General features: G+C 41.0%; 1 protein-coding gene across 3 annotated transcripts in view; it reads left to right on the top strand.

Moving 5' to 3' along the window:
• Window positions 1–1,430: 1,430 nt before the first annotated feature.
• Window positions 1,431–20,548, top strand: part of INO80D (INO80 complex subunit D) — a 71,722-nt gene continuing 52,604 nt past the window's right edge. Inside the window, exon 1 of one of the 3 annotated variants that reach the window (XM_033429311.2) lies at window positions 1,431–1,569. The gene's annotated coding sequence lies outside the window, so the exon portion shown is untranslated. The remainder of the gene's footprint in view (window positions 1,570–20,548) is intronic. The other 2 variants (XM_033429329.2, XM_033429341.2) reach the window with 2 other exon arrangements.

Genomic DNA, 20,548 nt, shown 5'->3' with positions numbered 1-20,548 from the left:
GTTCATTTTCTAGTATTCTTCTCTTTCTTCATAAAAACAGCAAAATCTCTCTGCAATTTGTTCTTCTCCAGTAAGAGTTCTATGGGAATTGTTGCAAGTGGGCAGCACCCTTCTCTCCCTCACCTGTGTTAGCTCTGTACTGTGTGACTTTGTTCCCATCTATCTCTAAGCTTTGCTTATTGGAAAAAAGTAGATTCATGACATCCATTGCAATATATTAAAAGCACTTCACACAGTTTGGCAGCACATTAGAAATTCTGAGCATTTCAACTCTAACAACAATAGACACATTTCTCAATTCTGTGACACAGAAAGTGGACAGCAACATGTGTAATGCACCAAAGATCTAAACCTTAAAGGATCTAAATTAAAATAAAAATTAAATGCCTGTACATAATTCTAAATAAGCAATTGTACTTAGAGAAAATCTAAAGCTGTCTTTAAAATCTGTTTTCAGTTTTACAGTAACATTTCTTCATGGGCAGATCATAACAGCATTAGGATTATTTCTATAAAGGTGGTCAGTTATACTTAAGTTGTATTTATGCCCCCAGTGATCTCTGCCTTAATTTGCACTGTGAAAAATAAACAGCTGTATCTTGCCCTTCTGGACAGTCAATAGGTTTTATTTACATTGCTTTGAGAAAAGGAGACAAAAGACATCCCTCTACAACTGTCTTCCAGCAATCTCAGTTTGGAGGGGAATATATAACACAAATTTTTATACATGAGGAAACATATAAATCTCTCTGTATATCAATACAAAAACGTATAAATAAGTAGACAAATAAAGTGGCTAGGAAGTCTCTTGAAGTCCAAATTTATAAACTGACCACCAGACCCAGAACTTAGATCTGTAACGGAAAAAAAAAATCATTATTAGCCTGAAAAAAATTCAAACACCACTCTCACGAACATGGAAAAAATTAAACAGAAAATAGAAAACAATAATCACCGGAAAACCTGTGTCTTGTAAAGATTTCTTGCCATCAGAAGATGCAGAAACATTTTTCCCCCTGGTGCAAATGCAAACGTTTCTCAAGCACCCCCAGTTTCTTCCCCGCTTTTTCCCCCAGGCGCCGGTGTAGACGGCCGGTGTGGACTTTTTTCCAGAGATGAGAATTCGAAATTTGTACTTTACCGGGAGCGGGTGCACTTTTCCCCCCGGCCCCCCTTTCCTCTGCCTCCAAGATGGTAGGAAAGTTGTCGTTTCGGAGGGCAGAGGAGCTGCTCTCTGGTGTTATGTCCTCGCAGTGCCTGTAGTGGTGCTGTAGGAGGCTGCTGCCTCTTCTTGTGCAGCTCCGGCAGCCCTGCCTTCTTGGCTGGAGAGTATATTCAGGGATTTCCCCTTAATAATCACCGACCCTGGGAGCACTTTTTAGTTTCCAAAATAAAAATATGATCCTCACCCCTCTTGCTTGACAGGGAAAGGCTCTTGCCGGAGCCCAGGGGGGAGCAGTAGCAGCGGCGGCCGAGCTTCCTAGTCCATTGCCAGCGCCTCTCACTCTGATCTGTCAGACCAGCCGAGGGAAAAGGGGGGAAGGAGAAAAAAAAAAAAGCAGCTGAAAGGTAAGCAGAGGCGGCCCCAGGCCCGGCCCACATCCCCGGGCTCCCGTAGGGCGACGGGCTGGGCCGCGCAGGCAGGGCGGGCGGCGAGCGCGCTTACGTGAGGCCGGGGATTCGCCGGCCCGCGCCAGGCCCCGGGCAGAGAATGAAAGGGTGAGAGGGGCCGGCGCCGGGGTGGCGGGGGCTGGGGACTCGGGGGCCTGGGGGGCGCCCACGGTTGACGACGGCAGGCCGCCGGGCGGGGGTGCAGCCGGGGCCGGAGCGGGGCGAGCGGCGCGGCCTGCGCGGGCCGGGGTGGGGGTGGGGGCGCCGGTTAGGCCTCGGGCCGGCGGGCGCCGCAGCGGCCGCGCCCTGCCCCCGCACCCCGGGCCTCCCCGCGCCCCTTCGGGTCTCCCGGGGCCTCCGGGCGGGACGGCGGCGCTGCTGGGCCGAATCTTGCGCGGGGCCCCGGAAGGCTCCCCCGCGGGGCGGCAGGCCCGGGCGGCCGGGACCGGGGCGTCAGGGCCTAGGAGCGGGGAATGGGCGCCCAGCCGACCCCCTCCCCCGCTCTCTCGCCGACGCCCCCCACCCCCGATTCCGGTAATAGTTGAATTTATTTCTCCCCCTCCTCTGCGCTCCGGGCAGTCAGGCCGGGGCGGGGCGGGCGGCCTGGCGGGCGTGGGGTGGGGTGAAGGGGTGGTGAAGAGTCAGGTGCAGCCGCGGCCCGGAAAGTTTCCTTTTAGGCCCGAATTGGGGGCTGGTCTCCTTTCGGGGAGCCCCGCTCCTAGCGCTCGCGACCCCCGAGGGCGTGGGGGAGAGCACTCGGCTATTTTGAAACTCTTTGCCAGTTCCTGTCCGTGGAAGGTACTCCGCCCCTGCACCCCTCGCCCGCTCCCCGGCGAGCCCTTCCAGGGCTGCAGACTCCAGCCCCTTCCCCGGGAGCCCCCCGGCTGGGGAGAGGGCCCGCTCGGCCCGTTTGCAAAAGTTTTCCAGGGATTTGTCTTAGCTTATTAGTTAGTGACTGGGCTTGTTGCAGTGGGAAGGGAGGAGGTAAATTCAGGTGGTATTTCTACGGGGCAGGCTTTCCTAATCGCTTTTTTAGCCCTCACCCCGGAAACCGGGGGTGTTATGTTCAGATTGAGCACCCACCCTCCTCCCATCCCTGGCTCCTTTGGGTCTCGAGCCCCCTTTTCTGGACAGCCTTGCTGAGGGAAAGAGGTAGGGAGCGGTGAGGAGCCTGTCAGTGAGAGGGGGCTGGATGTCTCGAGCAGCCCCCAGATGGAGGAGTTTCCTGTCCTATTTGGTCAATGTCCGGGAAAACAAGCGCGGGGACGGGACCCAAGAGGGAGACCCAGGTTCTCAGGACGGACCCTGCTGGGAAGCATTAAGAATGAGGAGGGAGTGGAGGTGGGCAGGGCAGCTTCTGAAACAAAGTCTGCAGTTTAAGGATCAGTCGTTTATTTATTCTGATAACAGCTATTTGGATTTCTGTGATACTCTTAGGTTCGACCCTAGAAATAGAAAAATGGGCATTTTAAGGAAACTTGTTATTGCCACAACTCAGAAGGGTCTGTGGAAGAGTCCTCGGGGGACAGAACATAGGTGACACGGTGTAGTTTGAGTATGGGTTTTTTTTTTTTTCTCTCTCTCTATGTTTAAACGGATCCAATTTTAGCTATCTTTTGGTGCCGTGAGTTTTGAAAGTTAAAAAAAAAAAAAAAGAAAAATCGAAAACTTAAATTTCCAAATCTAGATTTCCTGGTTTTCGGGGATGGGATGTTTCCTGTGGCTACACTTAACCTCCTGGTGTTCTTTAGTGTGGAAGTCGAAATGTTAATGTGCCCTGCCCCCCACTCCCAGCCCCCAGCGTGGGCATGTTTGGAGAGGTGATTTTTCCTCTTTCATTCGCCCTTTTCTTCCCAGCTTTTTTTTTAGCAGACCTAGGACAGGAGGTTGTGTGTAGGTATGTGTGTCCTGCCTGGTAGCAGGCTGGAGTTGGCTGGCATAGGTGTTCCACATTCTGACCGCTCATCCCTCCTCCCCCACCCACCCAGAACACTGTTACCCAGGGACAAGGTGGTACTTGCAGAGGGCAAGGGGTAACCCAGGACTTGGTCAGTGCTGACTTCTGTTAGGCGTGGAAGTGAGATTCCTTCTGTGATTCTTAGTAAGTGTGGCTTCTTTTCCTTTTGTCTGCCTAAAATAAAACTCCTTCTGTTTCTCCACAATGACAGCCATCCAGCCATTTAGTATTTTACTTAAGAAAGGCTTGATATTTGAGATTGTATGGATTTCTTACAAAAATGCAAATTACATTTAATGGTTGTTTAACTTTATTGATTAATTGAAATTGCTTATTGATTTTGATGTTTTCATATACTGTGTACCCAAAATTATTACTTCTGTTATAGCTTGTCCTTATTTTTGGAGCATATTGGATGGAAGAAATCAGTCTATGAGTCTCTTAGGACATTTTAAGGTTTAAAAAAATCTCTTTGCCTCATAATTTGATATTTTTAAGGTATATTGTTGGCATCATATTCCCAGACTTCCAAAATCTGTATATGAACAAATCCCAAAAGTTTTGAACTCCCCGGCCTACACATCTTTCCTGATCTAATCACCCCATGGGCTACTTTATTTTTGAAGGAATGGTGGTTTTCAAATACATTGTATGTGAAACTAAGAAAAGACTTTCAAGGCAAAATTGAATGAATTTTAAGTTGCTAAGGTAATATAGTTTTTCACTGTTAAATATTTAGTTTCAAAAACAGATGTTTAATTTTCATTTATAAGTCTGAAGTAATCGTTTTCTTTCCTCCAAAAGATTGTGTAAGGAAATTTGTATACCCTACCCCAACCATTTTTCTCAGTGAGTAATGTTAGTACTATTTTTAGAGAAATGAAATTATAGTTTAGATGGATTTAAAAATTTCCAAGTCAGAGCACCCAAAATTAAACATGTCATTTCAAAAAAAAATGCTGATCCATTCATTCTTACCTGAAATGTTTCCCCAGGGTTAGTAGCTCTCACTATCCAGCTTTGGAACAGTAGTTATTGATAATGAGAGGTATTTGTATGTGAATACAGTTAACAGCAATAGTCCGAGACAGGTAGCACTCCGTGTCTCCCCACACACACCTGGTAACTTGTAAACAATGGATGAATTGGTGAGACTGGGGTGGAGGCAGCAAATTGTCCCCAGTGGAGCTACTCCACTGCCTATACAATGGTGTCCCATCCAAGTCCATTTAACTTATGCTAATGCGACTCTGTGCTTTGCAAAACAAACAGCAGCGGAGTCTCCTCCCCACTTCCTTTAGGTATGAGTTTATTCCAGAACCCTGACTGTAGTGGCTGGTCCTGGCTTTTTGGGGGACACTTGCAGAGTTACTTTTGATCAGCTTAAAATGAAAACCTTAGGTCTCCCTTTTTTCCCCTCCTTGCACTTAAGATGCCAGGCTACTTGGTTCTGATTCTTTCCCAGAATGTGACTTGGTTTTAAGACAGCTTTTTGGTTGCATTTTATTTGTAGCATAGTATCCTGCCGTCAGCCGTATTTGGGCTGGGCCTTGGGTTCTGATCCCAGTTCTTCCACTGGGCAGGTTCTCAGCCTTTATCTATAGAACAGAAATAACTTCTTTTTGTTGTAAAGATTAGATGAGATAGCCCATGTGCTTGGCTCCTAATTCCCCTAACCCACTCTACTTTTCTATTAGCACCGTCTATACTGTTTCTCGTTTGTTTGGTTTTTTTCTGACTAAAGGTAATATTTGCTCATATTCATCCCATTCAGGAGATAACCATTGTTAACATTTTGTTGTGTGTGTGTGTTTTTCCCTATTTTGTGATTGTATGTGCATACTGCATAATTTCAGGATCTTCCATTTAACAGTGTTGTATAGTTTTGTATTGCTTAAAAGCTTGGGCTGTGGAGACAAATTGGCTTTGAATTCTACCTATGTAACTTGGGTAAATTACTCTCATTAAGTCTCAGTTTATTCATCTGTGAAAGGGGGTGATAATAACACCTTTTTCATAGGGTTGCTGTGATGATTAAATGAGGAATTGCACATAAAGCCTTTAGAGTGGTGCCTGGCATGTGACCTTTATATAATATTTTCCTTTAAAGATTTTTTAATATTCTCGATGTGAATTTTTCACTGTGAATGAGTGCTTGACTCAGCATATATTAATACTAATACGTATTTGAGTACAGATACAATATAATAATTACTTTCATGGGGCAAATAAATATTTTTGTGCCAGTAAAAATCAGCAGTATATTCATAGAAAGTTTCAGTAGCTTGATGATAGCCTCGTCTCTGTCGTTGAACTCTGTGAGTTGGTAAATGTAAAGGAGTGGTAAGTACACCAGTGGGCAGAGAAGGTGGGTTTACTTCTAGCTCCTTTTAAACTCTAGAAGTTATCTGCCTGCAGCTGTGTGTGTTGCATGCCTTTGAAGGGCTGAGTAGTCTGTGGCTTTGGTAGGCTCACCTTGGGAGGGTAGGATGTTTATCTGAGGTGAGGGTAGGATTTGCTGAAGCCAGTGGTGTTTCATTCATTTAACAGATTAGCTTCTTTAGTGGTAGCCCTGGGCCTTGTAATAAAAAGACACATTGTCTGCCCTTGAGGAGTTTTTAGTCTAGTGGAGAAGAAAAATAAAGCTGACATTTACATCTTTGAATGGTGAGGGATAGTTTAGCCTGGAGGAAGGAAACCTACTTATTCTGGCCTAGGGGCAAGCAGTTAGCATTTTCCAGGGGGGGATTTCTGCCCTGAGGGAATGGGAGGAGTTAGAAAGGCATTCCAGGAGGTGGGACCTGCAAGTACTAATAAATGCCTAAGGACAAAGGAGTATTCTGTATTGCAAATTGTAGGAATTGGGGGAGTAGGAATCTATAATGGGAGAGGGAGTGGTCAGCCTGACCAGGTCCTAAGGAGTTTGTACTTAGGCCAAGGGATTTGGATTCATTTTACATTTATGTAGGCCTTTGGCCAAATAAATTATTTGCATTTTAGAAGATTTGAATTGTACAAAAAGTGGAACGAAGGAGGGCAAGTGAGACAGCTGCTGAGAAGAGATTGAAGGTTTGGACTAACGAGGTGGCAGTGGAGATGGAGAGAAGTCAGTGGAGAGGCTGTTACGGAGGTAAAAAGCGGTCTTCATAGGTTGACGGGACGTAGATTTGGGAACCATCCTCGTATAGGTAACAGCTGAAGTTGTAGAATTAGAAAAATTTGGTTTAGTCAGTGGTTCTTAGTCTTTTTTGGGAATCTGATGATCTTTCTGGCCCCTTCTCCAGTAAAATGCATTTATGCCTATTCACAGTTTTATACATTTGCTTGAAACTTGGAATAATCTAATCTTGGGGTAGATGTAGAGCAGACATTAAAATGAAAGCCTGTAAAAATGTTTTGTCTGACATTCACTCTTTGTGTTTGAGTTTATCATTGACACGTTATAGATGAGGAAACAGATTTGTAAAATAACTTGCTCAAGGTCACGCATCTTGTATTTCAACAGTTTAAATGAGCTGCTGACATGGAAAAGATTTTGTGGGAAAATTTGGATTTTTGTCTTTGAAAAATTGGAAGATCTGGAACCCTTGGGTCCACGCGCGCCTGTGTGTTTTAATCGTGACAACTTGTTGGAACTGGTTTGAGTCTGCTGCCTTTAGATAAGCAAAGTTTGCCAAAGTCTGGCCATGGCCCACCCCTGTGGCCCATGTAGGCATTTCATCTTGGATCCCTATAAAACAAGATTAAGAGCATCTTGGGGAACATTGACATTTAAGTCTGGGGTCAAGAGAAGCCATGACTGAGCGGCCAGAAAGAGAGTTTTCAAGAAAGAGAAAGTGTCAGGTGCCGCAGAGAGGTCAAGTGAGATAAGGATGGAAAGGTGGACCTGGAATTTAGCAACAAAGAGGCCATTGGTTTCAGATTTCTTAGAACAAAAGAACTTTGAGGACTGTAACTACAACTTAATTTTTCTTTCTTCTTGTCCTGCAATATAGGGTTTCTGTAACAATTGAGAGTGACTGTGGCATGGATAGAAACTCAGAAAGCATTTGTTGTAAAGGATTGTTAACTGGAGCTAATAAATGCTGTAACCCAATCAGACACTGCTCATTCTGCTAGTATTGTCATCCTAAGAACACCAGAACACCAGGAATATAGATGTTCTGTAGAATGTAGAAGATATTTTAATATTAGGTTTTTAATATGGATTATAGAAAACAGGTCTCAGTGGATTCTGTTACCCTAGCCTCAAGAAGGTGGGAGGACCTGACTTAACCGAGAATTATGTTGTGCCATTCAGAAAACCAGCAGCAGCTGGAGACTGCATTTCAGCCCTGCAGGTCTTTGATTAAAATAATACCAATAAACTACTACTTACTGCTTCTAATAGTACTTAACATTAAGTGATTAGTATGTGCTAGGTACCATGCACATGAAATACCTAATTTAATTCTCCTAAGTGACTCAATGAGGTACATACTATTGTAAATCCTTTCTTTACAACTGAGAAAACTGAAACCTAAATAACTTGCCCAAGGTCAGACACCCAGTAATTAGCAGAGCCAGATTGAAGCACCATCTCTGATGCCCACTAAAGCCAGTAAGTGCTCTCAACTGCTGCATGAGCTATCCTTACCTTTCTAGTAAATTAGGTAAAGAATTCGACTAGCATAAAGGCCATTTTAATTAAAATTCACAGTGCAAACTTATTTGTACAATGCTGTTTGAGCACAGTGTTTGGCACATAATAGACATTCAATAAGCAATTTATTTTTAAATATTCTAGTTTGAACTTCATGTTGAATATTATTTATATTTTGGGGTGACAGACAGTTTTTCTCACTGATCTTTCTCTTTGAATCACATCAGTTCATAGATTTTTATCATTTCTGAGTCTAATTTTACTACTTTTCATATTGATATGTGGGATATTGCTGGTTTTTTAAAAAATCAATAATAATAATAATCTGTTTAGTATCGCATTTTTATGCTCCATGAAGTTGAATTAAAATTCATTTCAAAAAAAGCTTAAAGTAGGGGAGACATGCTTTTTAAGACTTTATATGATCTGGGATAAGTAAAAATTCTTTTTGTTTGTATTAAATACATTAGAAAACTAACATTCTGAGAATTTAGGTTCATGTTGGATTAGAAAAAATTGTAAGGTATGTTGTAGGTCCAGGCTCTTAAAAGGGGGTAGAATATAAAATTACAGATGGCAATTAGGGGGAAATGCTGTGGCAGTGAAATGAACGTGCTTCTGAAACTTGAGACTCAAAAGAACAGTAATGACACGCAGAGATTCCACATGGAGGTGATACAGTGGCAGTCCCAGAGAGAATAATGTTCAAATTTTTGCAAATTGGTTTATGGTTGCTGTTGGAAGACCGAAAGGGCTGTAGGTTGCTTTTGTTAAAAGCTTATCTTTGGAGAAATGTCTATTTAGGTCTTCTGCCCATTTTTGGATTGGGTGGTTTTTTTGTTATTGAGCTGCATGAGCTGCTTGTAAATTTTGGAGATTAATCCTTTGTCAGTTGCTTCATTTGCAAATATTTTCTCCCATTCTGAGGGTTGTCTTTTGGTCTTGTTTATGGTTTCCTTTGCTGTGCAAAAGCTTTAAGTTTCACTAGGTCCCATTTGTTTGTTTTTATTTCCATTTCTCTAGGAGGTGGGTCAGAAAGGATCTTGCTGTGATTTATGTCATAGAGTGTTCTGCCTATGTTTTCCTCTAAGAGTATTATAGTGTCTGGCCTTACATTTAGGTCTTTAATCCATTTTGAGTTTATTTTTGTGTATGGTGTTAGGGAGTGTACTAATTTCATACTTTTACATGTACCTGTCCAGTTTTTCCCAGCACCACTTATTGAAGAGGCTCTTTTCTCCACTGTATATTCTTGCCTCCTTTATCAAAGATAAGGTGACCATATGTGCGTGGGTTTATCTCTGGGCTTTCTATGCTGTTCCATTGATCTATATTTCTGTTTTTGTGCCAGTACCATACTGTCTTGATTACTGTAGCTTTGTAGTATAGTCTGAAGTCAGGGAGCCTGATTCCTCCAACTCCATTTTTCATTCTCAAGATTGCTTTGGTTATTCGGAGTCTTGTGTTTCCATACAAATTGTGAATTTTTTGGTTCTAGTTCTGTAAAAAATGCCAGTGGTAGTTTGATAGGGATTGTATTGGATCTGTAGATTGCTTTGGGTAGTAGAGTCTTTTTCACAATGTTAATTCTTCCAATCCAAGAACATGGTATATCTCTCCATCTATTTGTAGCATCTTTAATTTCTTTCATCAGTGTCTTATAATTTTCTGCATACAGGTCTTTTGTCTCCACAAGAGGGAAGAGATATGGGAACATATGTATATGTATAACTGATTCACTTTGTTATAAAGCAGAAACTAACACACCACTGTAAAGCAATTATACTCCAATAAAGATGTTAAAAAAAAAAAAGAAATACAAACAGGGACTTCAGGGAAAAAAAAAAAAAAGCTTATCTTTCTTACTTTTCTCCCTGCTAATGTCTTATTCCTCCGTTTTTGCAGAAGAAAGAAACTGTGGAAAGGAATTTATTTTTCATTAAACTCAGCATGTAATATCAAGAAGGATTTTTTTGTTTTGTTTTACACCGACCCATATTTCCTTCTCTTGAATTTCAGTATATGGATATGTTTGCTGTGAAAGTATTCTTTCTGTGGGTCTATTCTCAGCAATAAGTTATTTTTGCTTTTTTGGTAATAATTAATAAGAGTGTATATTCTACTGCTGCTCTTAAGTGCTTAATTACCTTAATTCTCTTCTTTAAGGGAGCATAGATCTGTTTGTATTCTAATTCTAAACAAGTTATTTCCACAGCGGAATATAGTATGTACTATAGCTGTGATAAATTTAGTCTGGTTAGGATTTTTTTTTTTAGTGATATTCATCGTGTATTAAAAGGTAGAGCTTAGGTATAGTTCTAAGTGGATTAGTCAGTGGGATTGTATTTAAATATTAGGGTCTGTAAGCCATTTGATTAAGATCATGTGGACTTTATAAATTATATGTTTCATCTCTTATTTTATCTTACAATGAATGTCAATGAGTGAAGGCCATGTGAACTTCATCTTTGGTGGAGTAGGGGTAAGGAACTTAAGTGGTGGGAGGCTAGACGTAAAAAATGAAAAATATATAGTTTTTTTTTTCTTCCCCTGAGATCTACCTTAGCGCTTTTGTGATGATTTCTTCTTTAATTTAAAAGGAAAAACCTGTTAATGTAGAGAAGACCAGATGAATAGTTGTTTCCAGTTTACAGACAAAGTGATTTTTTTTTGGCCATGCCATGCGGCATGCAGGATCTTAGTTCTCCAACCAGGGGTCGAACCAGTGCCCCCTGCATTGGAAGTGCAGTCTTAACCACTGGACTGCCAGGGAAGTCCCTATAGACAAAGTGGTTTTGATATTAAATAATACTCATTAAGAAGGAAGTTAGATTTCAAAGCAGAGGGCCATTGTCCCCCAACATTCTTTCCTTTTATGGTATATAAAGTGAGTTTGAATACATTAAGGAATTGAAAATATAAGTATAAAGATTAAATTGGGCTTAAAAATTTTTTTTATTAGTTTAATTTATTTTTGGCTGCATTGGGTCTTTTTTGCTACGTGCAAGTTTCCCTAGTTGCGGCGAGCAGCGATACTCTTCTTCGTTATGGTGCACAGGCTTCTCACTGTGGTGGCTTCCCTTGTTGCTGAGCATGGGCTCTAGGCATTCGGGCTCAGTAGTTGCTCTAGGGCATGCAGGCTTCAGTGGTTGTAGCTGTCGGGCTCTAGAGCGCAGGCTCAGTAGTTGTGGCGCGGTGGCTTAGTTGCTCCGCGGCATGTGGGATCTTCCTGGACCAGGGATCAAACCTGTGTCCCCTGCATTGGCAGGTGGATTCTTAACCACTGCACCACCAGGGAAGTCCCTGAATTGGGCTTTTAAAAGAGGGATTTGAAAATGGAGAACAGGTAGGTGATTGTTCAAAAAGGAGATGGAAAGTTGGCTTTTAGTAGGACTTTAATACGTTAAAAATCAAAGAAATATTAATAGAAAAAAAAACAGGTAGATGTAAAAAAAACTAAGGTTGAAGAGAAGTTGTTTATAAGATATTGCAATTAAACACCCATTTGTAATGGCATAGAGGTCATTAGCAAGAGCTTTGGCACCTTGTGGCAAATGCTGAAAGAGGGCAGTTGGATAGATTAATGAATTCTTAGAGTTAGGAGGAAGTTGAATAGGTAGATTTTAATTCAGAAGATGTTGGGGGTAGGAGTTTATTAATTAATTAATTTATTTTTGCTGTGTGGGTCTTCGTTTCTGTGCGAGGGCTTTCTCTAGTTGTGGCAAGCGGGGCCACTCTTCATCGTGGCGCGCGGGCCTCTCGCTATCGCGGCCTCTCTTGTTGCGGAGCACAGGCTCCAGACGCGCAGGCTCAGTAGCTGTGGCTCACGGGCCCAGTTGCTCCGCGGCATGTGGGATCCTCCCAGACCAGAGCTTGAACCCGTGTCCCCTGCATTAGCAGGCAAATTCTCAAACACTGTGCCACCAGGGAAGCCCCTTATATTGATTTTTTTTTTTTTTTTTTTTTGCGGTATGCGGGCCTCTCACTGTTGTGGCTTCTCCCGTTGCGGAGCACAGGCTCCGTACACGCAGGTTCAGTGGCCATGGCTCATGGGCTTAGCCGCTCCGTGGCATGTGGGATCTTCCCGGACCGGGGCACGAACCCGTGTCCCCTGCATCGGCAGGCGGACTCTCAACCACTGCGCCACCAGAGAAGCCCCTTACATTGTTTTAAAAAACATTATTTGCCAGATAGACATTGGGTAGCAAATTATGTGAATCTATTTGATGAAACGTTTGGTGTTACCTCAGATGTACTGCAATATTCAAAAAATTTAAAGCTTCTAAATTATACTTTCTCTTGGTATATGGCTATGGCTATTAGAAATTATTGTGTAGACTGTCTGAAGTACCAATTTAGTGATTTTTAAAAATTAATGATTGGTGGGTGAATCTAGTAATCTGTTTTGGGTAGACAACCTAGAATTGAGGTACTACACAAGCTATTATGTAGGCAGCATGTACTTATTGAGCAGCTATTAACTTCTGGGCACTATGCTGAGCTCTGGGATATAATGATGAACAGAAAGCTATTTATCCCTCTAGGAGCTTATTTCCAAAGGCGGAAGACAACGGAAGAACAGGCAATTAAAGTAGAATGTGATAAGGGTTAAAACAGGGAAATGCACAGAGTACCTCAGAGGAGCATGTAACTAACTCAGCCTTAGGGAATCTGCATGTGGTGACAACTGAGCTGTGTTCTGAGGCTAGGGCTGGCTGGAGGAGGGGGCACAAAGAGGAAGACATCCGTTGCTCTGGACAGAGGGCCTATCCTTGGGCTTAGTGAGACCAGAGGCGCCTGGGTGCTCAGAGCTCTGGGTGAAGTCCTCCAGTTATTCACTTCCTTTCTATTGAGTGCCTCTCATTGCATAGATTATAATCTTTTCAGGGAAAAAATTATGTCTTTTACTATTAATATCCTCTATAGCTTCTCCGAAAATGATGGACTTGCCATCAGTGTTTAATAAATAAATACTTGTCATTAAAGCTAGAATCACATGGATTTGACATAGTGAAAATGAATCAAGTTTAGTAACTTCTTTAATAACATGTTGATTCTTTTAAATAAACAGAAAATAACGTAAGGAATATGTTTGTTGTAAAACTTAGATAATTTGTTTTATGATTTTGATTTTATTTTGGTACATTTTACTATACAGAATTTTAAAAGATACTTCTGGTTAATGATGTCAGAGTACTGACATCTCTGTTCTCTAAACCAGCTAAAAAGAATAAGGAGAATGAGAAACAGAAGAAAAACTCAATCTTTGATAACTAAAAAAAACCTTGTAATCAGAATATATGAATTAGTGCTATTGAAGTGCAGTGGGAATGGAACCAGGGCAAGAGAAGATGCAAGGAGAGGATGATTTCCTCTGTAGAACTCAAGCAAAGTGGGGGGAGCAGCTTCCTCCCAAGTAGGTGACACACCATGAGGACGAAACTAGTGATCCCCTTACTAGGAATGTCAAAGTTGGTATATACATTGTGCTCCCTGAGTGGCAGGAGAGGTGGGGTTGAATAACAAACCGTAGAGTTGTACTATTTTTGCAAGAAGTTGAGAGTAGAGGAGAAACTGGCAGCATGCAGCCGTATAGCTGCTGATCTGGTCAACTGAACAGAAATAAAGCCTAAATTATCATCCCCTAATCTATGCCATGTGGGCCCCTGCGAGTTGGGGAGACTAATCCAACATTGAGTCAAGCCTTAAGGGAGGAGTGTTGGAGATGATCATTTTCAGAAAGAACAGAGAAAGTGAAAATTATGAATAAATAGTTCCTTATGCTGGGAGGTGGTGTGCAGAGTTGGGGGCGAGACATGGCTCCTCTGAAACAGGAGTTTAAAGATGAGATACAAAAGCTCAAGAAATAAATAAGATATAAGAGTGAGCTCAGGGAACCAGGGTATGAAATAAAAGAGGAAAATATAGTCATTGTAGAAATGAAGGTCACTTTCAAAGCAGCACATATACACTATAGCTGATGATAATGGAGGTGAGCTTGAGAAATTTGAACAATCCAAAATGGAAAAAGTAAAAATAAAGACTAGAGGGATTCCCTGGTGGCTCAGTGGTTGAGAGTCCGCCTGCCGATGCAGGGGACATGGGTTCGTGCCCCGGTCTGGGAAGATCCCACATGCCGCGGAGCGGCTGGGCCTGTGAGCCATGGCCGTCCGGAGCCTGTGCTTCACAACGGGAGAGGCCACAACAGTGAGAGGCCCGCGTACCGCAAATAAATAAACGAAAAATAAAGACTAGAGACAGACAGATATGGAAGACAGTAAATCTAGCATACCAATAATTGGTACCCCTGAAGGATACAATAGAATAAATGAAGTAGAAAAAAAATTCAAGATACTAAGGAAGAGTTTCCCACAATAAAAGACGAAATTCTAGAATGGCTTCTAGTATTTAAATATAGAGATTTAAAAATTTTTTTTTTTTTTAATTTTTGGCCACACCACGTGGCTTACAGGATCTTAATACCCTGACCAGGGATTGAACCCTGGCCCGGGCAGTGAGAGTGCTGAGTCCTAACCACTGGATCACCAGGGAATTCCCATAAAGACTTTTATTGTTAGGTTAAAGTGGGGGGAAAAAAAATCAAACCTCCGATAAAAGAGGCTGGCCTCAGGCTTTTTCATTCTAGGAGACATGGAAAAAAATTACACAAAGTCAATAGACAGAAAAGAAAAAAATATGATCCAAGACTTAATGTCCACGCAAGCTATAGTTTAAATACAATTTCAGATGACATATATTTTTAAACAAAAACCATGGCTTATTTTCCATAAGTCAGTCCTTGGTGGGGAATGTGGAAAAGGGAGGTAAATATTTTATAAACTATTGAATCAAGAGATGAATTGAAAATGAAGTTAAAAGAGTAGTGATCAGCATCGAATAATTTTAAATGTAGGACAAACATTAAAATGTCATAAGCTATAGCAATGTAGAAATAATAATCTAAGGAAGAAACACTGAGTTGGAATGGGTAGGTAGTTAACAAAAACGGAAATTTTTCTCATTCGTAACGAGGTTAATCACAATAATGCTAAATATACTAATTTTCTTAGTTTGGAGTAAAGAAATGTTATTTAAAGGACACAGACTATAAATCTTTCAAGAAAATAGACTGTATAGTGAAATATGTAATAAAAAGATAGAATTGAAAGCTAAAAACAATACAAAAAATAAGGTAATAAAATTAAGATGAAACATTTGTCATGTAAGTAAATACAAAATTATTAATTGGATGAACTCATTGATTAAAAGAAAATGACTCAGATTGGAGCAAAAAAGTCAAACCTGTTAAGCGATGCATCTAAAAATGGGACCAACAAATAATAATTCAGTAAATATTTTAGGCTTTGTGGTACAACTACTAGTTCTACTGTTACAGCATGAAAGCAGTCATATACAACGTGTAAATGAATGAACAGGACAGCCTTCCAATAAAACTTTATTTACAAAAACAGGCAGTGGGCCAAATTTGTCTTATAAGCCAGTGTTTGCTGACCTGTGATCTAAAACAGTGCCTCAGAAAACCTGAGAGTAAAATGATGGGTAAAGACTTAACCAGCAAGTTCACATCCAAAAAAATGGAGTCCAGGTATTAGTGTCAGACAAGGTTGAATTCAAGACAAAAAGCATCAATTGAGTTATATTTCCTAATGATAAAGAGTGACAGTTTAGTGATCATGAATCTCTGTATCAAATAATACAGCTTTAAAATTTATAAAATAAATACAAGGAGAAACAAATAAGATGATAGTAGGAGATTTTGATTCATCTCTTCCAGCTCTTGGTAGATAGAGAAAGCAAACGAAATAAGTAATAACATAGTGAATGTTAATAGCATGATATATGATACAACTAACAACATACCCTGGAAACAACGAATACTCTTTCCCAGGAATATCTATTAGTCCCCAAATAAAAACTCAGTCAAATCCAAAATCAGAAATATATGCAGATTATGCTCCTTTTTCTTTTTTCCTTGTGAATTTGTTTTTATTAGGATATAGGGGATGGGTTGAGAAATATCTCCGTGGGTTATGCCCCACCAGGGAAGTGTCCATTCTGATCTTCCTGGGATAGCTTTTAGAACTTTTCCTTAGAGCTGCTATTCTTGCTGCCAGCGGACTCTAAAGGTCCACTGCTGAGTGGCTGCTCCTTGGAAGAGAATTTCCTCTTTTTCTTGGGGGCACTCTTGTTTCTGACTTCAGGGTCACTAACTGGTTCCTCTTTGGGGAACGATTTCTTCCTCTTGGGAAGACTTCCACTGCTAGCTGTCTCTTCAAGGTCACTGCTAACCAGCTTCTTGATTTCTTTTTCTTGGGTTTAGAGAAAGAGATGGGTCTTCCATTCCATTCTCCTGAGGAGCCTACTGGGGCTTTTGCTTTTCTTCATTTGGGGTCTTACACTCCTGGGAGGCAGCCGAGGACTTGCCCAGGGCATGAGTGTGTGCTGCAGTCAGCTCTCTGGGCTCTCAGCAAGGTCTCAGCACCTTTGTCCTTCCTCACACTCCTCTACACTGCTGCTGTTTTCTCAAGATGTGAGGGCAGTTGCAGCCAGCTGTTTCTCTTTTCCTTCTTCAAGTGTTTCTTCTGTTTCTCCAGCTTCCTTATAATCTCAGCATCTATTCTCTGCCTGAACCATTGCCTCCTTCATGACATCCATTCTTTTGTGGAATCTCTCCAGTCTCATAAGACAGCCGTTCCTTGACTTACTCATGAAGCTTCTCCCCAGATACGCTTGTGGGCACCTCAGAGAAGCAATCAGTTCATGAAGCAGTACTGCGTTTGTTTACTAGGTATCTGGAGATGCAGCCTTTGTTCTTGGTAGCTGCTAGGCCAATGAAGGTGGAATGGAAAATAAGTCCATATTTTGGGGTGTTACCCCTTGTCATCAGAGCTCTGGAAACTTGGTTCCTTTGTTGGGCCCAGAGAATCACTCAGACACCAGTATGCTCCTTCTTCTTCTTTTTTTTTTTTTTTTGGTGGGATCTTAATTCCCTGACCAGGGATTGGACCTGGGCCCCCGGCAGTGGAAGCACGGAGTCCTAACCACTGGACCGCCAGGGAATTCCCAATGCTCCTTATTCTTAACTAGCACTAAAACAAAGGGAAGCATAAAACTCTACCATCTGAAAAAATTAAATAACTCTTGGGTCAAAGGAGAAATAAAAAAATAAAATCCAAATCAACTAGAAAGTATTGATAATCAGAATTCTGTGTATTAGTACCTATGGGATATGATTAAAACAGTACTCAGGAAAATTCATAGATGTAAACAAATTACTAAGCAAGAAAAGAATGAAAATAAAAGAATTCAGCCCAAGAAGTTAACAAAATAATAAAATAAATGGAAAGAAAGCAGAAAGAATGAACAAATATAAAAGCAGAAATTGATGAATTAGAAAATACATGGAGGTGCTGATAAATCCAAGAGGTTTTTGTTTTGTTTTGTTTTGCTTTTGTTTTTGGGGGGAGGATATTGGTAAAAATATCAAACAGATAAACTCCTGTTGAACCCAATCATGAACAAAAGGAGGAAGCACAAATATCACGTATATGTATGGACATACACAGAATACGAGAATGAGTCACAGATATTTAGAAATTTAAACGTAAGAGGTCACATTGCTAAATTGTATGCAGATAAACTTGAAAACCTGATCTGCAGAAAACACTAGCAGGCCCAGGCAACTTTCTAAGTAACATTATAACTACAATGCTTTTTAACTGTTCAGGAACATAGATTTTATAAATTGTTTTTTAAAATATTATATTAACACCTAATTCTGCCAAAGCACAAAAAAAAACCCTCTAGACATTCTCAAAATACAAAAATCAGAAATCCTCAATATTAGCAACTGTAACTCAGCCATACATTAGAAGGATAATGCATGATGACCAAGTTGCTTTCATCCCAGGAGTGTAAGAAGAGTACAGTATCAGGAAACACTAAATAGTAAATTTTTTTTTTGCGGTACACGGGCCCTCCACTGCTGCGGCCTCTCCCGTTGCGGAGCACGCAGGCCCAGCGGCCACGGCTCACGGGATCCTCCTGGACTGGGGCACGAACCCACGCGCCCTGAATCGGCAGGCGGACTCCCAACCACTGCGCCACCAGGGAAGCCCAATACTAAATATTTTTAGTACATATTTTTAAAAGTACAAAAGAGAAAAATGATCATTTCCCTAGAAGCTGGGAAAGAATTCAGTAAAAATTAACCATCGATTCTGAGTTTTTTTTAAAAAAGAAACAACTTTTAATAAAAGGAATTTCTTTATACTTCTTTAACATAACACAGAAGTCAGCATTATTGCTGCCACTACTCAAAACAGTTCTCATTTAAAGTTAGGAGTACCAGTGGTTGCTATTATTAACATTGTTCCAGTAGTTCTAGCCAATGCAAATAGGAAAAAAGAAGATGCATAAACATTGGAAAGAAAGGGGGAATCATCAATCTTGATAGATATGATGCCACCTAGATAGAATATGTCAGTAAAAAGTGAACATTAACCCTTCATATGATTTATAAAATATTCTCATACATATATAGGCTACTTTTTTCATACTGGCAGTTACTTTTTTCAGTCACTTATTTCCAGCCTATTTATTTCCTGAAGTTCATGTAGATTTACTTGGACTAATTCATGAAAGATTTATGTTTGCCAGGTGGATGAGCAGGCCAAAGAGGGTGTAAAAATGAAACAGCATGGGTTTGCTTTGAAATAATTTCCTGTCCTGAACATCCAGACCTTTGGGGCAGCTAAATTTAAATTTTTAGTCCAACTTTTCTTCCTTGCCTCCTGATAAAGTGAAAAGGGAAAGCTCTTATTTTTGTTTTACATTGATGTATGATTAGGTTTACTCAGTAATAAATGTGATTTTTATTAACCAGGCTAATGTTTCAGATTTTTTTTTTCTGCTAAAGTAAGTGTAATGCTTCTCAAAGGTAGTACAGATTCTCTCCCTTTATCATCAGCAGGTAAAATGTAGTAATAATAAGAACATTTATGAGTAATAACTTCTATTTTTTCAGTGCTTAACTTATACAAGGCATGGTACTTCGCGTGTTGCGTGCTTTGTATCATCGGATCCTTAGAGCAACCTGATAACATAGCTACTAATATTATCCCTGTTTTACAGATGAGAAAACTGAGGTTAAATCATTTGTTCAAGGTGAATACTGTAGTTACCTTGGCAGATAATCAGACTTGAGCAGACTTATCTTCTGACTCTTCAAGGATTTATGTATCTTGTCATTCACTGGTATAAGGAGTTTCATATTTAGTTTTCGAAGTGACAGAGTGTTTCTTGAGTTTCTCTGTAGCTGGTATCTAAGCTGTTCATCAGCTGTCTGGGTGACTTCTGGAATGTGGAGAAGGTGGGTTAGACCAGTGGTCCCCACCCTTTTTGGCACCTGGGACCAGTTTCGTGGAAGACAGTTTTTCTACGGACCGGTGGGGTGGTGGGGGTGATAGTTCAGGTGGTCATGTGGGCGATGGGGAGCGATGGGGAGTGGCAGATGCAGCATCGCTCGCTCCCCGGCTGCCCACCTGGTGGGCCGCGGGTTCCGTCACGGGTCCACGGCCTGGGGGTTGGGGATCCCTGGGTTAGACCACAGCAGCCCCCTATGTCCTGATGTGACAGGTTAGTTGTTTCAGTTTCATTGCAGACTATATGGTGTTATGGTACATAAATGTTACTGCTGGACCTTTTGTGTGTAGAGAGATAGTGACTATTGTGTGATTGCTTCCTTCTGTTTTCTTAAACCTCCAAAGACTCATAAGCCATGATAATTATCCTATAGCACAGTGTGCTGCAGAGCGCTCAACTGAATGGTGGAAATGTGGTGAATAGTCTTTGGACTCAAGAAATTTACAGTCTGGATGGGATAGGTAGGGGGGAATATTAGAGGGAAAATGACTTTTTAAAACAGGAATTTGTTCTTTTTTTTGTAGTTTATAGAAACATTTGTTATAAGCTGCTAAATATTTTGCCAACATATCAAAAAATGTAGAAGTTCTGGGGGAAGTTTTGGGTCTACGAGCTCATTCCATTGTCATTTTAAAGAGACCTGGGTTCTGAAAATAGGCATAGCATGCAACCATCAGTAGTGAAAAAAGTGACTTGCCACCTTATGACATTAGTTTGGTGGGAGAGCCCTGCTGCTTTGAGTTATTTACAAAACTTAACCAAAGCAAAAATTATTTAGTTCAATTTGGAGTGGTAGGGCAACTTAATATTTTATAATGTGTCTTATTATTTGAATTCAATATTGGGATGTTGGATTACAATGAAGAATCCATCCTGTTAGGAAGGGTGATATC

Source organism: Orcinus orca, chromosome 7 (genome assembly GCF_937001465.1).
Source record: "Orcinus orca chromosome 7, mOrcOrc1.1, whole genome shotgun sequence".
Classification (NCBI taxonomy): domain Eukaryota; kingdom Metazoa; phylum Chordata; class Mammalia; order Artiodactyla; family Delphinidae; genus Orcinus; species Orcinus orca.
This window is presented reverse-complemented; position numbering and strand designations above follow the sequence as displayed.